The sequence below is a fragment of the Lepisosteus platostomus genome, unplaced genomic scaffold, assembly GCF_059453375.1.
Source record: "Lepisosteus platostomus isolate fLepPlt1 unplaced genomic scaffold, fLepPlt1.hap1 Scaffold_30_H1, whole genome shotgun sequence".
Taxonomy (NCBI): Eukaryota; Metazoa; Chordata; class Actinopteri; order Semionotiformes; family Lepisosteidae; genus Lepisosteus; species Lepisosteus platostomus.
In genome coordinates, this window is record NW_028291658.1 from 1758505 (window position 1) to 1774897 (window position 16393).

Below are 16393 nucleotides of genomic sequence, written 5' to 3' on the forward strand. Positions count from 1 at the left end.
TTGTCATCCTTTCTCTTGGTGTCGATGTTGCTATTGTATGTAAAGGTGGCAACTTGCTCAGCGAGCAGGCGGAGCACACACCGAATGCAGATGTGTCTGAGTGGTGTGTCCAAGTGGCTGCAAAAGGACGGCACTCCTGGGGCACCGTGGCTTAGTTGGTTAAAGCGCCTGCCTAGTAAACAGGAGATGCTGGGTGAGCCTGGGTGATTCTCGATGATTGCAAGCCATACAGCCTCCGCCATGCTTCCCAGGTGGGATGAGGTTTTGGAGTTGGTATGCAGTGTTTTGTTATCTCCAAACATAACGCTGTGCACATTTACCAACAAGTTCAACCTTTGTCACGTCTGTCCACAGAACATTGTTCCAGGAGTTGCTGTGGAACATCCATGTGGTCTTTAGCAAACTTGAGAGGGGCAGGGTGGTTTTTTTGGGGGGGAGAGCAGTGGTTTCCTCCGTGGTGACCTCGCATGATCACCACTCCTGTTCAGATTTCTTCTTATGGTGGACTCATGAACACAGACGTAAGACAAAGTCAACCACCTGTTCGCTAGATCCCATCCCCACTCAGCTAGTCAAAGATTCCCTTGAAGGACTGGCAGGATCTATAATTAGTATGATGAATGCATCGCTTGCGTCAGGCGTTGTACCTGATCAATTTAAGGTAGCGGTTGTTAGACCGCTCCTTAAGAAGTCAAATTTGGATCCACAAGTTCTTAACAACTACAGGCCTGTCTCAAAGGTCCCATTTCAATCTAAAAGTCTTGAGAGAATAGTTGTTGCCCAATGTCAATCATATCTGGATTCAAATAATATACTTGAGAAATTTCAGTCTGGTTTCTGAAACTGCATTAACATGAGTCGTAAATGATATTCTTTTAGCTACTGATGCAGGGAATGCAATAGTGCTAGGTTGCAACAGTGCTAGGAATGCAAACTTTAGGTTGCGCTTCTTCATGCTGCATCATTGGCATGAGTGGAGCTTTTTAAACGTCTGTACTTACTGCGCCCCATAAGAAATCGTTTGTCCCCGTTCAAAAGAGATTGTGCGATGTCCTGCACCATTCGCAAAGCAAACCTTTGACAGTTTGAAAAGAGGAATTTATTCTTCTTCCTGAACGTGCAGTAGTTACAAAGTTGAACGTCTTCACACGATCTGCTACAGTTTTCAGTGGGTGGGCTTTGTCAGATGGCTTGGGAAAACGCACTGTGTTTCGGCTCGGGAAACATCATGAGCAGTGTCCTGCATGTTTTCTGTGTATAGCTGTCTTTTAACGCACACAGAACTCATTCGAAATCCTTGATTTCTCCAATTAACAAGGGTCCCTTAAATGATGACTCAAAGTAACATCTAATCAGATTAGTTTCCTTTGAGCTGGTTCAGAGTTTGCTCAAGAGTTTACCTTTCACAGATGCGCAAAAAAGAATGTTGGGGGTGCATGCTTCAAGGCGCCTTACAGCTGTAGGGAGTGATTCGAGACGATTCCTGGCGTGTGCTCGTTCCCATATACCGTACGCCCCGGGGTGCAGTGCTAGGATGACGTACAATACCGCTTGGGCACGTAACGACGTTATATGCAAGTGCGGGACGTGAGGGTTTTTGTTTGTTCGTTTTGTTTTGCTCTGCTTTGCTTTGTTTTGCTTTCCATCGCGTTGGTAAGAGCGTAAATAGAAAGGCGATTCCTGCGTCTATCACTAACGTAAGAGCTATTTCAAGTGCGACGTGGTGCGGCTTTTCAAATGCTTGTGGGCATTTCTCTGTTGTTGATTCTTTTTTTGTGTGTAACAAAGTGGCATTTTCATGTCCGGACGGGGAGACTTTATCATTCCGACATGAAGCCACCCTTAAGTCCTCTGAGGCTTGTCTGTCTGCAAGGCTTGTATTTTGGAAATGTTTTTTTGAAACGGAGAACGACTTTGAAATAGGCTTCTGCCAGCGCCTCGCGATCCAGGTAAGATTGTAGCAAGAATGCAGCGGCGGTGGGGCTTTCTGTAGTCATGGCCGGTTGGTTAAGGCGATGGACTAGAAATCCATTGGGGTCTCCCCGCGCAGGTTCGAATCCTGCCGACTACGTTGTCCGCCTCCAGTCGGTGTGTTTCGGCGCAAGCAAAGAAGCGCGCCTCTTTGCTGTTCCTGGTGGTTTTAAAACACCCAATCGCTTGTACCCGCTGCCTTGGAAATAAGTTCTTCAGCGTCCGCGAATGGCATTTTGCAGCTGGAAGCAGATGTCAACGCGTTTTGCACAGAGCACCAAAAAAGCGTCTTTTTTGAAGGCCCGGGTATTGAGCATTGGTGGTTCAGTGGTAGAATTCTCGCCTGCCACGCGGGAGGCTCGGGTTCGATTCCCGGCCAATACAGTGGCTTTTGCAGCGAGCGGCTCCATCACTTGCATCCCCTTGCAACTCGCAACTGAAAACCCACTGAAGCTAAGCAGGTGTGAGCCAGGTCAGTACCCGGATGAGGGTGAGCTACAGGGAAACGATTTCTTATGGGGCGCAGTAAGTACAGACGTTTAAAAAGCTCCATTCATGCCGACGATGTAGCATGAAGAAGTGCAACCTAACGTTTGACAGACAAAAGCCGGGCGCCGCTACGAGCAATATGAAATCAAACTGACAGCACACAGCGTTTCGCGCTGACTCAAAAGTGATCTCGACAGACGCTGTTCTCTGCATAACGCTGAAAGAGCTAAAGAGCGTTTCTGTTGAGACGTAACAAGCTCGTTTCTTTCTACCATGATGTCACCATGACCAAATCTGTCTTTAAACACCTTGCTCAGTCTCTGACGAGACTGTCAAAAATCGCTTTCGCCGATTGTATTTCAAACCGGCGGAAGCGGGGTATTGGGAAAAGTTTTCAACTAGCAATAATCGCACCTTGGCTAAACCTCACAGGCTACGATACTGCCACTGCGCAAAGCTGACGGTTGCCAGGCAACCGCGGGGATCCTATGGAAATCGTTATCGATCGTCTCATGGCATGTCCTTGCGGTAACGCTTCATATTTGTCGTCTTCTTCTTCTTCTAGCTTGAGGTTTTGAAGAATTTCATGACAGACAAGGGCTCCGTTGGGAACAAAGGGAGTTGTGAGAAAACCGTTGCTTATTTTCAGCAGCAGAAATACAACCCTTTAAATACAAGATGACAGAACAATGACGAAGGGCATGCCGGGAGGAACTCATGCACTACTGAGGAAAGTGGGCGGGCACGTACAGTTCACATTCAAGCCACAAGTACTCTTCTCGGATGTTACACAAACAAATCCTAACGTCTTGAAAGCATTGCAGCATGTTTGTGTCCCACTTCCCGTGGCTGCAGGACGACTGACACGAACGGACAAACACAATCTGTGGCGTTTAGCGTGACATAGTCTTGCAGGCATCGTGCTGTCTCACTGCAATACTATACCGCTGGAAGAAACAGTCCATCTGGCCATGAAACTCATTTGAACGTCTAGCTACAGCAACTAACAATATCATGATTTATTCAGGATGTGTGGAATCAGCACGTCCCGGAGACAGCTTCCGAAATCGTGAGCATTCTCTGGTGGTGTCCTGCAGGGCTCCTGTGGATGGCGTTGGTGGTATAGTGGTGAGCATAGCTGCCTTCCAAGCAGTTGACCCGGGTTCGATTCCCGGCCGACGCAGTGGCGATTGGTTTTAAATGCTGTCATGAGCCTTGGATTGTGACTAGCAAAGCGAAGCCTTTTGAAAGAGCTAAAGCACTGCAAAACGGAATTGAAGGAGAATCTTACAGGGGATTCTGAGCGGTGTCTGCATGCACGCAGTCCGATACAGGTGCTGAAAGCTTGAGCTACTCTCAATGTCATGCTGCCTTTCCCCGGAGTAAATCTGTTACATTGAAAGAATGCTTCTGGCAGGTTCAAAAAGGGACCCTTGTTAATTGGAGAAATCAATGATTTCGAATGAATTCTGTATGCGTTAAAAGACAGCTATACACAGAAAACATGCAGGACACTGCTCATGATGTTTCCCGAGCCGAAACACTGCATTTTTCCAAGCCATCTGACAAAGCCCGCCCACTGAAAACTTCAGCAGATCGTGTAAAGACGTTCAACTTTGTAACTACTGCACGCACAGGAAGCAGAATAAATTCCTCTTTTCAAACTGTCAAAGGTTTGCTTTGCAAACCCCACAGGACATCGCACAATCTCTTTTGAACAGGGACAAACGATTTCTTATGGGGCGCAGTAAGTACTGTTACTGTCACTGCTCGATACCGACGTTGGCCTACTATACCATGTTCAGCCACCGCTAGAAAATTTACAGCTCTAGCACCGGAGCAAACGACAGGAGGGCCAACATCGAACAGGCACACGTGTCAGACATGGAGAGCGATGAGAATGGGAACCCATGCCTGCAGAGCACAATGGATTAGCAGTCCATCGCCTTAACCACTCAGCCACCTTGTCGACGAAACTGGGCTGTCCGGACATGGGTTGGCGCGCTCCAGATGATCTTTTTCTTTTTTTTCCCTCGTACTCGAGGGTCATTTTCCTGTTCCACATGCGATTTCAACATTTTCCTTGGGAGATGTCAAGCCAGCAAGCCACTGCTGTGGTTCAGTGGCCAGTGTGGAGTTCAGTGGCCCTGTTGTACACAGAAAGCACATTGAGCTCCTTGGACATGAAAAGTTCCAGATAAAAGCCATTTGTCATCCTTTCTCTTGGTGTCGATGTTGCTATTGTATGTAAATGTGGCAACTTGCTCAGCGAGCAGGCGGAGCACACACCGAATGCAGATGTGTCTGAGTGGTGTGTCCAAGTGGCTGCAAAAGGACAGTGCTCCTGGGGCTCCGTGGCTTAGTTGGTTGAAGTGCCTGCCTAGTAAACAGGAGATCCTGGGTTCAAATCTCAGCGGTGCTTTCTTTGTTCTGTCTTCTCAAACAGAACTGGTCCTTATGGACAACCGCCTACGGCTAGACTTGCAAGTATTCATTTCCAATCTTTAACGCGACTTGTTTTTCTTAAAATGGATGCAACTTGCAAAACATGAAATACAAACCTTGCTAATCAGCGCTAGCGGCTAGCAAAAAAAAAGAAGTCAGCAATGTTTTTTTTCTTTAACCTTAACCCTGCTAACGGAGACGAGTTAATCGACCGAGTCTATGCAGCTTAAACGGTGCGCAAGTCGGGTTCTTAGCTGAAAGGGTGGTAAATCACGCTCACCCCAGTCCTTAATCTTTTAAAGAGGATACAAAATTGAACCTAGTCGCCACATCACATACATCCTGTTCAATGATAAAAAGGTAACATCTATCCTCGCTCCAGAGTAAATCTCACGTTGAGGGCATCTTTTTTTTCACTTTACCGTGCGTCGGGCTCGGCTGCACAGAGGAGAGAGCAGAGCAATGAGGTCACGGGGACGGGGGAGTCACACGCTGGCGGTTTGAATACGCGGAAGATCACTGAGGGATCCACAGTATGTGGACCCTCCGTGCGCCATCAGTCCGCACTCCGGACTCTGAATCCTGCCATCCGAGTTAAGATCTCGGCGGAACCTGAGGCGCAGTTCCTTCTTAAAACGTAATCTGGTGAGCATTTCTAGAATCGTACTTGTATAGATGCAGCCTTTAATGTGTTGCTAGGTTAAAATTGATGACTTCTTGTATTTCAGTAGGCAACTGCCCTCTTGATTTCGGATTTAATTTCTTTATTACAGGGACGCTTTTATGAAGACAGAGTCATGTTCAGGTACTTTGCTTGATGGAGGAAGCTCATTTCGGACTCTGTGATCTGCTCACCTGGAAAGGTCTGCTGTACTACTACAAGAGAGAAGTAGGGTCTGGAAGAAGGGACAATTTTATGATGCTTTGGAAGATAATGTTTTTTTTTCTTATACTGAAAATGAAAGGTAGTTGTTTCTATATGGACTCAGTCTTTGGAAATTGTGTATATATATATTTCAGTGATCCCTCAGCCATTCCTTCTGTATTGTAATTCAATTTCTCTTTTAAAATTCCTTTCCCACTTCTAGGACCTGCAGTTGCTGAACTCCACAATGGCTTCTATTGGAAAGTCTGTGACTGAGACCAAGTAAGTGTTGACTTTTTTATGAAACCATTATTTATTTTGGAGCAATGAGCAATTCTTATATAAATGCAATAAAATCATTATGCTCAAACTATGAGAGAGAAAATTAAGGATAATTTAAGAAATCAGTCTTAGCTTGTTTCTATACACAGATGGTATTATTTATTTTCAAAGGAAACCCGCGAGGAATCCTCTGGTGTGCAAGATGTGCCTGAATACTTTTGATCAGCTTCCTGCTCACTTGAAGAGGGCGTGTATGAAGCACGCCACGGCAGAAGAGATCAGGATGGCCTCTCAACAGGCGAGGGAGGACATGATGAATCACCTGAAGAACGGGGTCATCGTGGATTACCACAGAATAGAGATCGTGTCTGGTGAGGCAAACAGGATAGTGGTTTTAAGACTGCTAGAGTCCTTGGGCCTTTTTGTACATGGGAAGCCTGAAGACACATTGGCAAGGTGAGATATTTTTAATCTGTAAGGCTTCTGTAGTTTCTTTTTGAAATCATTGTTACAACATATTATGTAAAAGCATGTTGAAAAGAATCTACCTGCATTCCAGCGGCCCTGAACAAGAGGCCGCTGTCCAGGAGGAAGAGATGCCAGAGGCTGCTCTAGAAACTGAAACAGAAGCGGATAAGGAAGGGGAAGATGTGAGCTCTGAAGAATTCTATCAGCAGTAAGACTTTTTATTTTTCAGATGTATCTATTTTTTACTAAAATTCTTATTTGTCTTATAGGTATAAAATGTTTAAACCGGTGTTTTATATCCTTACAGGCCCTGAGTAGTTAAAAAGTATCAGCAGGCTCTCCGGAAGAGAGTGGCTCAAGCTGGACTCTATAGAAAGCACTCCCTGGATGCTCCTCTCCTGATTGGATTCAAACAGTACCTTACCAAGGATCTGGGAGTGGCAAATTATTCTCAGGAGGTATTTATTTTTTAAAGGCATTTAAAATTAAGCAATGGTATCTTCATTGTAAATGTTTTTATTTCTTAGCTTAAAATTCACCAATGTGAAATGATGTCAGCCATAAACATCATGACTCTATTGACTCAGGAGCCAATGGTGTGTCGTTAAGGGTCGGAACTCCCGTCTTCCCCCCCGGCCGGTCGGTCCGGAGCCTCAAGGTCCCAAAGCCCCATGGTGGCACATCCCTCGCTTTAGGTGTGTGAAAGTGTGTATTGGTTTGGAAGGGGACCATGTCTGCAGCGGGGTTGAGTGCGCTCTATTATAAACCTAGGGAATCGGGTAGTTACGTCGGCGCGGGGAGTCTGGTGAGGGCCGCGAGATCCCGGGGTGTGAGCAGCGCCAGCCGCGGCCGGGTGGCCGAGTGGTTGTCCGGCCAGGCTGCTTATACTCTGCACAAGCCGGCGCATTTTCATTGTCAAAGAGCGGACCTCGGCTCTGAGACCCTATTACAAACTGCAGGACTACGCAGGCGACGATATTAAGGGCTCCTTCTATGCAGAAGAGCTACAGAAGATAAACCCTGATGTTGAGAACGTCTACCGCATCCAAACGATTTTAGCAGCCAGGGGTCGTGGCAAAAACAAACAGCTTTTGGTAAAGTGGCGCGGCTGGAGCGATAAATTCAATAGTTGGGTAAAGGCTTCCGAGCTCCGAGACATATAGAGGTGGTGAAAAATGCCACCAGTAATTCATCCTCAAAGATGTTTCCAAAGAACACCAATGCGTGCTTCACAGAGCATCTGGCAAAGGCGATTGCCCTGGACGGGAGCTGGGAAGTGGGCCTGGTCGAGCTGCACTATCCACATACACTACACACTTTTGATGAAGACAAAGTTTTTCTGTTCGTCAGTGATGAGCTCAAGACTATATGGACCTGTATCTTACCGAGAGGGTACTACAGCAACATCGAGCAGCTCTTGGCATGAAATGAAACTGCAATGAAACGGCTGTGGAAAAATCCAAGTTAACGGCTGTAAGTCTTAAGTACAACCCCATTAGCCGGTCGGTAAGGATTGTTAGTGATAAACGGATTGTTATACAGGTGCATAACCGCCTGGCGAGGATGTTGGGTTTCAAGTCGGGTGTCGTGGGTGTAAAATCACCGCACCCCGTCGATATGACTGGCAGATTTAACACCATGTATATATACACCGATATCATAGAACACCAGTTAATAGGCGACGTCTACGCACCAATTTTGTGTTGTGTGCCCTTTAGAGGCGTGGATGGTGAATTCGTCACAGTATTGTACGACAAACCCCATTACGTGCCGGTGAGCATCGACCATTTTAACAACATCACTATTGAAATAAAGACGGATCAAAACGAACACGTGTCATTTGCATTTGGAAAGGTCATCGTCAAGCTGCATTTCAGACCTGTGAAAGCGACAAACATCTAAAAGGATGACGGTCATCAAGAGCTACGGGGATCCTTCTCTGTATACGCACTACTACAAACAACAGGCTGTTATGGATTACCAGGATTTTCAGGGCTACCGGTTCAGTACGGCGCGGGTATCGGGGGTATTTTCAGAGTGCTATTTAGAAAAGCCTGCCTTTTCTGAAACGCGGGTTTGAAAAAGCTAAGCTGTACATGGCATCGGCGGCTAAAAACATCGCCAAAGACGTGGTCAGCAACGTTACAATCGCTGCCATGTTTAAGGTGGATGCACATCAGCAGGAAGGTTCGGGTCTAGCATACATCCGCAGGGTTGTCAAGAGAAAAAGACAGACGTCATCATCTCACCGTCGGGGGCCTCCGAAACCTGATAAAAGAACGGCTAAGCGCAGACAGTCAACTCATAAAAGCTTCAGGTCGACCAAGAAGGGCGTGACACACCACAATCAACAAGACATGAAACGAGACATATTTTAAATATGGCTTTTGTTCACGGCGGGTCTGCAGAATGCGCCAAGTCGGAGCTGGACATATTTCAATTAGCGCCTACCCAAACAAGCATCGAGAAAAGCTTTTACATAGATGTTCCACCCCTCACAGCCCTAACAGAAAACGCACCTCTGGAGTTCTACGTCGCCGGCAACGGAGAAGATTATTTAGATTTAAACAACACCCTGCTCTATTTGACCTGTAAAATAACAGAAGCAGACGGTCAGGACATTGATGCGGCAGCCCGTGTGAGTCTGGTGAATTACCCCATCACAGCCATCTTCAGCCAGGTTGACATCACCGTAGGAGACCGATTGATCAGCCAGAGCAACAACTGCTATCCTTACAGAGCCTTTATAGAGTCTGTCCTGAACTACAGTGACAAGACGCTGAAGACGCAGTATTCAACAGGGCTCTTTTACAAAGACACAGCCAGTCAACACGAGTCCACAATTTTGGATGGTCCCAATCAGGGGTTCCAAAAAAGAGCACCATACACAACGCAAAGTCGAAAACTGGAGCTCCTGGGTCACATTCATGCAGACCTGTTTTTTCAGGACAAACTACCCAAGTGGGCATTGATTCGTCGAATATACGTATATTTACGGCGAAAATACGGTAAATTATTTTCGCAGTAATTAATTTATTATATTTACTATATTTATTATACACGTGTAAATTAATTGCTGCGAAAATAATTTACTTCGTACACTGTGCAGAGTGCCGTATACTCCTAGTTGCGGCACACACGATACATACAGTAAAAAGCCTCAGGCACTGTGTTAGACGTGTTTTCGACGTTATATATGCGTTTATTCATGTCGTCGATTTTACGGTTGCAATTCGACGTTGATTATACGTCGAGGCGACGTATATATACGTATAGCCATATTTTCGCAGTAAATATACGTATATTCGACGAATCAATGCCCACAGCTTGGCATACAAGGGTTTTGCTGAGGGGGTCTTGCCACCTGCCTGAAAAAAAACAGTAAAATGTTTGAGTGCCTATAGAGTTTCTATTTTTATTTTCTTGACAAAAGTTGATACCATTTCCTGGACACCCCATCCCCCATCAGTGCGCGGTGCCCGGGGAAAAATCTGTAGGGGGGCGTCTGAAATTCTGAGGGGGGGATGATATTTCGGTTGAAACGGAGCTGTACGGTGCAGCTACCCAAATGAAATCTCGCAGCTATGCCATTGACTAGTGCTTCATGATAGAAGATAACGACTAGCAATCTGGTATTTGCGATGAAGTTCAGTTTCACATTTTTCGTCACTCTCACAGTTTGTATTGCCTGGAGCGAAAAGTACCATAAGCGTTCATTTTTGCAGCTACATGGACGTTCTGAATCGTTAAGAAAAAAATGTTGTAAAACCAACAGAAAGCACAGACTGCTATAACTAGTCCTAGTTATATAACGATTTTAAGTATAATGATAAACTACTGCAAGGAATCGGTCCACCTGAGCAAACAGGATCGTAATGTTGACACTCAATAACGACACTGATATGTGCAGTTCCTGGACGGATAGCCCTCCTGCCCATCAAACAGACTGAGTGACTGTTCGTGTCATTTAGTGTTGTCTGACCATTGACAAAGTACAACTATTTTTTTAGGGCGCAAATTAAGTTAGGTAAATCTTTTTGCCCAAAACTGAAGGGGCGACATTCCCCCCTCCCCCCGTGATGCCAGGCCTGTCCCCATCCTATTCCATAATGTCATTATATATAATACTATACAACAGTGACCGATCCTTACTAACTGCATGCGTTAAAATTGCACATCAGCTCATAGCAGGGGGCACATAGCCGCGATGTATTATCAATGTTAAATTTCAACCATAATATCGACAACATTAATAAACGCATACGTTGAGAAAATATCGAACCCAGCATATTTTCCGGTTATATACCACAATGCATTGCTAGTATTCGTTGGTCACCATTTTGGACACGTTTTTCAAACGTAGAAGTATATCTGCAAATATCTCAGCAATCCTCTTTTGACGAGTAAGTATGAACAATAATAATACTATCTGAATACATACAGATCTTTCTTAATATTATTTTGATTAAAATAGTATGTGAATAAGCAAAAAATGGCACATAAAATAGTGTGAATGGGGAAGATGACACAAAATCGTTTTGCCGTTTCTCTTATTCTTATTCTATGTTGTACTTTCAAACTTTGGGTACTCTTTAATTAGGACAGACTTTATTGCTCAACTGCTATGATGCAAGCCAAATTTTATACATTTATTTCAGCTTTGAGCTTAGTAAACCGTTCATTTTTTAGATTATACTAAAGAAGATATTAATCATCATTTATTTGGGAAGTAATATTATACAATTTTCTCCTAGCTGCGGTGCTGAAGTCCCACCCTACATCAACAGAAAAAGAAATAAAGGAGCACGCAATGTGTTACTTGAAGAATGCATATGCAAGGCAGGGGGCCAGGAGATCTGGACACTGAAAATAATAGGTTTTTGGTTCTAACTATTAGGACAATTAGACAGGGTTTGCAAATAGTGGACAAAAATTGTCTTAACTTCCATTGTAATATTTTTTTTTCTTGGAAATATAGAAGTTGTACATTTTAAAATGTATATTTGAATCAAAATGTGGTTTTGAGTTAGTGTGTTAAAGTAATTAGTTTTGTGTTTGTCATTACTATACTGTATATTGCCATGTTACCAGAATTTGTAGCTGAAGTTTAAGACTAGTTGTGTTTTTTATGATTATTGCCCATATGTTGATTGTTGATTGATTGTATACCATGTATAATTTGAAATACATATGTTTCAGGTGTGAATGTGTATTTTCAGAATACATTTCTAAACCTAATCATTGGCTTGGTTTACTTGTTTCTACGCCTATAAAATCTATCTTTGATGTATAATAGACCTCTACCCATATACGTATAATAGACCTCTAATGTTATCCGTATAATAGACCTCTAACCATATACGTATAATAGACCTCTAACCATATACGTATAATAGTCCTCTAAAGTTATCCGTATAATAGACCTCTAAAGTTATCCGGAACTCCAACCATATATGTATAATAGTCCTCTAAATTTATCCGTATAATAGAACTCCAACCATTTATGTATAATGAACGTCTAAACATAGACGTATAATTGACGTATAACTTTAGACGTATATTAGAATTTCATTCTAGACGAATTGTAGACCACTTTTAGACGTCTAAGGTATGCGTTTAATAGACGTATATTATACGTCTTTTGCCCACTGGGACTACTGAATGGCGTAGACCTGAAAATAAAACTCACGCGCAACAGAGATGGTGAACAAATCCCGACTAAACCGCTTCAACCGCTTCAACCAGACTTCCAGAATGGACATTGCATCGGTGAATATTTTAATCTGGTGGAAACATCCGGGAAGCCTCTGAAAGTCTTTTTTTGTGTGTAACAAAGTGGCATTTTCTTGTCCGGACGGGGAGACTTTATCATTCCGACATGAAGCCACCCTTAAGTCCTCTGAGGTGTGTCTGTCTGCAAGGCTTGTATTTTGGAAATGTTTTTTTGAAACGGAGAACGACTTTGAAATAGGCTTCCGCCGGCGCCTCGCGATCCAGGTAAGATTGTAGCAAGAACGCAGCGGCAGCAGGGCTTGCTGTAGTCGTGGCCGAGTGGTTAAGGCGATGGACTAGAAATCCATTGGGGTCTCCCCACGCAGGTTCGAATCCTGCCAACTACGTTGTCCGCCTCCAGTCGGTGTGTTCTGGCGCAAGCAAAGAAGCACGCCTCTTTGCTGTTCCTGGTGGTTTTAAAACACCCAATCGCTTGTACCCGTTGCCTTGGAAATAAGTTCTTCAGTGTCCGCGAATGGCATTTTGCAGCTGGAAGCAGATGTCGACGCGTTTTGCACAGAGCACCAAAAAAGCGTCTTTTTTGAAAGCCCAGGCACCGAGCATTGGTGGCTCAGTGGTAGAATTCTTGCCTGCCACGTGGGATGCTCGGGTTCGATTCCTGGCCAATGCAGTAGCTTTTGCAGCGAGCGGCTCCATCACTTGCATCCCCTTGCAACTCGCAACTGAAAACCCACTGAAGCTAAGCAGGTGTGAGCCAGGTCAGTACCCGGATGAGGGTGAGCTACAGGGAAAAACAAAGCTTCCAGCTGGAAGCGGTGTTAATGGTGCCGGCGGGGGGGCATTCACCCTGAGGTCTGTGCGGGTCCCAATTCCCCAGCATAGTGACAGAGAAATAAACATGTTTGGGCAACTTTGGTCACCCCCATTTAACTTCTGGGGTAGGAAAAGCACACTTTTCAAAACTTGTTTTTCAGCTCGAAATAAACGTGTTTTTTCAAACCTTGGAATCCCAATGTAACTGCCTGGCTCATTAGAGCCCACTGAGTCAGCCCTTAACCCCACTGTGCAGAAGTTGTCAAAACAGGTTTTTCAGCAGAAATAAACACGTTTGGGCAACTTTGGTCACCCCCATTTAAATTCTGGGGCAGGAAAAGCACACTTTTCAAAACGTGTTTTTCAGCTCGCTGTGACCTCTGTTTTACATCTCATCCAAAAGACAGCGCCCTTTTACAACACAGCGTCTCTGTCACTATCATAAGTGACTGCCATCATAAGAATATGAGTCCAATATTTTAGAATATAGTCAGAATGACATCTAACCTTACCTGTGGTGTCTTTAATCCCTATTGCTCAATGCATGGTGTACGTACTGCATAGATATGTCTTGAGAATGAGGAATGGGCCCCTGAGACCGTCATTTACCTGTTTCACAAATGATCGTATTTTACTAGAGATTCTGTTTGGGATTCAGATGTGCATTCGGACAGCAATCCCTTTCAAGAAATGATACGTACTGGATGAGGTCAAAGGTGCTGGAACACTGTATTTAGGATGTGTTTGCAGTGATTGTGTGTCTCCTGCTTCATCGCAGTGATATATAGATGTGCTCCTGTAATTTATTGGTACATGCCCAGGGCAGTAAGCAGTCTGAGGATTTATTTCCAGACGGCATAGAGCAGTGAAGCAGTGAAGTAGTGCAACACACTGGATCATTATATTATTAGAATCTATTCTACTTAAATTATTACATTATACACAATTTGAGTTCATTTTAAAAAGTAAAAGGTAATGAAAGGAATGCATTTTCATAAGAAAGATAATACCGATATGCATGTGATAATCTTCCTTATATCATGTAGTGCGTCAGTTGGACACTTTGTGGGCTTGAAATACAAAGCAAATCATGTTCTATGGTACAAGATAAATACAAAACGTAAGCTTTTATTTTAATTAGATTTGTTTATAAAGCATAAGCAATCATTTATTACATTAATATATGTGAAAATGACATTTTAGCATCATAATATTACATAAAGGTCTCTAGCTTCAACACAGTGATATATATATATATATATGCTCAGTGATTTATTGGTACATGCCCAAGTCAATAATCAGAATGAGGATTTATTTCCAGTCGGGCTACAGGTAGTGTTGTGAAATACTTCAACACACTGGATCGCAGATTTAGACCCCCTGCACTCTTACTCCTTAAAAACCAAAGAAATGAAGATATGTAGCAATCACATTGTAACAGGGGTGACAGTGACTTAATGCTTATACTAGTGGACTTTTGGTACCTTTAGGGTACGGTGTTCCCTGAAGGACTCTCAAACCCCGCATTTCAGATGCCTAGCTGTATCGCTGATGTGTTGCACCTCAGAATCACTTTTAAACCTTACCTCTGGTATCTTTAATCACTTTTGCTCAACGCATGGTGAAAGTATTGCATAATTGTGTCTGAAAATGAGTAATGGGCACCTGAGAGACTCATTTGCCTGTTTCACAAATGATCATATTTGACTAGAGATTCTGTTTGGGATTCAGTTGTGCATTCTGACAGCAATCCCTTTCAAAAAACGATACATTCTGGATGAGGTCAAAGGTGCAGGAACACTGTATTTAGGATGTGTTTGCACTTATTCTGTGTCTCTAGCTTCAACACAGTGATATATATATATATGCTCAGTGATTTTTTGGTACATGCCCAGGGCAATAATCATTATGAGGATTTATTTCCAGATGTGCTAGGGGTAGTGTTGTGAAATACTTCAACACACTGGATCGCAGGTTTAGACCCCCTGCACTCTTACTCCTTAAAAACCTGAAGCGTCTGGCGTCTCGCCGACGTCGAACACCCCCCTCAGGCTGTACTCGTACTCGGCTAACTGCTGTGGAACCCTGCGTGAGCAGCCGCTGCGCCACGGTGACGGCTGGCGACCCACGGACGCCCCACTATCGGCCGGCTCCAGCCCCGGCTGGTCCTCTAGAGCCTCCCCACACGGCTCCTCCTCCCGAGCCCGGTAGGGGGCCAGGCGGTCTCGGTGCAGGACCACCACTCTCCCCCGTGTTCGCAACCTGACACGGTAGCAGACCTCGCCCACCACCCAGAGTACCTCAGCGGGCCCCTCCCACGACGGCGCCAGCTTAGGGCTGAGGCATTTGCGGCGGCGCGGGTTGTACACCCAAACCGAGTCCCCGGGCTGGAAGGCAGGCCCCCTGCAGCGCAGGTCGTAGTGCCGCTTCTGCCGGACCAGCCAGCAGTGCCGACCAGTCTCCGGGCGGCGGGCCGAAGACCAGGTCCACCGGGGTTCACATTTCCCGGCCCAGCATGAGTGAGGCCGGGGTGCACCTGGTGGATTCCTGGACCGCGGTCCTATACGCCCAGAGCGCAAGGGGGAGGTGGCGGTCCCAGTCCCGTTGGTGCCGGGACACCAGGGTGGCCAGCTGGGTGGTGAGCGTACGATTAAACCGCTCCACCAACCCGTTGCTCTGGGGATGCAGCGGTGTGGTCCGCGTCTTAGTGATCCCCAGGCGCTGGCACACTCTGGCGAAGACCTGGGACTTGAAGTTACGCCCCTGGTCACTATGTAACTCCTCCGGCACCCCCAGCCTGGCAAACATCCCCTCCAGCAGTGCATCGGCCACCGTGGGGGCACTCTGGTCCGGGAGGGCGTAGGCCTCCGGCCACTTCATAAAATAATCCATGGCCACCAAGACGTAGAGGTTCCCGGCCTCGGTGCGCGGAAACGGGCCCAAAACGTCCACCCCCACCCGCTCCATAGGAGCCCCCACCTGGTGTTGTTGGAGGGGGGCCCGAGAGCGCTCGGGGGGACCCTTCTGCGCCACGCACACTGCACACGTTCGGCAGTACCGCTCCACGTCCCGGTGGCAAAGACCCCAATAAAAATGGCCTCGGAGGCGCTGCAGGGTTTTTTTACCGCCAAAGTGCCCCACGCCCGGCTGGCCATGCACTGCTCGGAGCACCGCCCCGCGGAGCGACCAAGGCACCATCAGCCGCCACCGTACCTCGCCACTGGAGGGTACCCGCCACCCCTGGCGCAGCACCCCGTCCTTTACCTCCAAGGCCTCCCACAGGGCGCAGAGAGCCTTGACGGACTTTGGGTTTGGGGCGAGCTTCTC

The 16393-nt window shown here is 45.8% G+C and overlaps 4 non-coding genes across 4 annotated transcripts; 3 read left to right on the forward strand and 1 right to left on the reverse strand.

Moving 5' to 3' along the window:
* Positions 1-2284: 2284 nt before the first annotated feature.
* Positions 2285-2355, forward strand: trnag-gcc (transfer RNA glycine (anticodon GCC)). Its single transcript has one exon. It is a non-coding gene; the product is annotated as a tRNA-Gly (tRNA).
* A 422-nt stretch (positions 2356-2777) lies between these two features.
* On the reverse strand, positions 2778-2919 carry LOC148635268 (U4 spliceosomal RNA). The gene has a single exon (XR_015933446.1). It is a non-coding gene; the product is annotated as a U4 spliceosomal RNA (small nuclear RNA).
* Positions 2920-3571: 652 nt separating this feature from the next.
* trnag-ucc (transfer RNA glycine (anticodon UCC)) lies at positions 3572-3643 on the forward strand. The gene has a single exon. It is a non-coding gene; the product is annotated as a tRNA-Gly (tRNA).
* Positions 3644-12557: 8914 nt separating this feature from the next.
* trnas-aga (transfer RNA serine (anticodon AGA)) lies at positions 12558-12639 on the forward strand. Its single transcript has one exon. It is a non-coding gene; the product is annotated as a tRNA-Ser (tRNA).
* The last annotated feature ends 3754 nt before the right edge of the window (positions 12640-16393 follow it).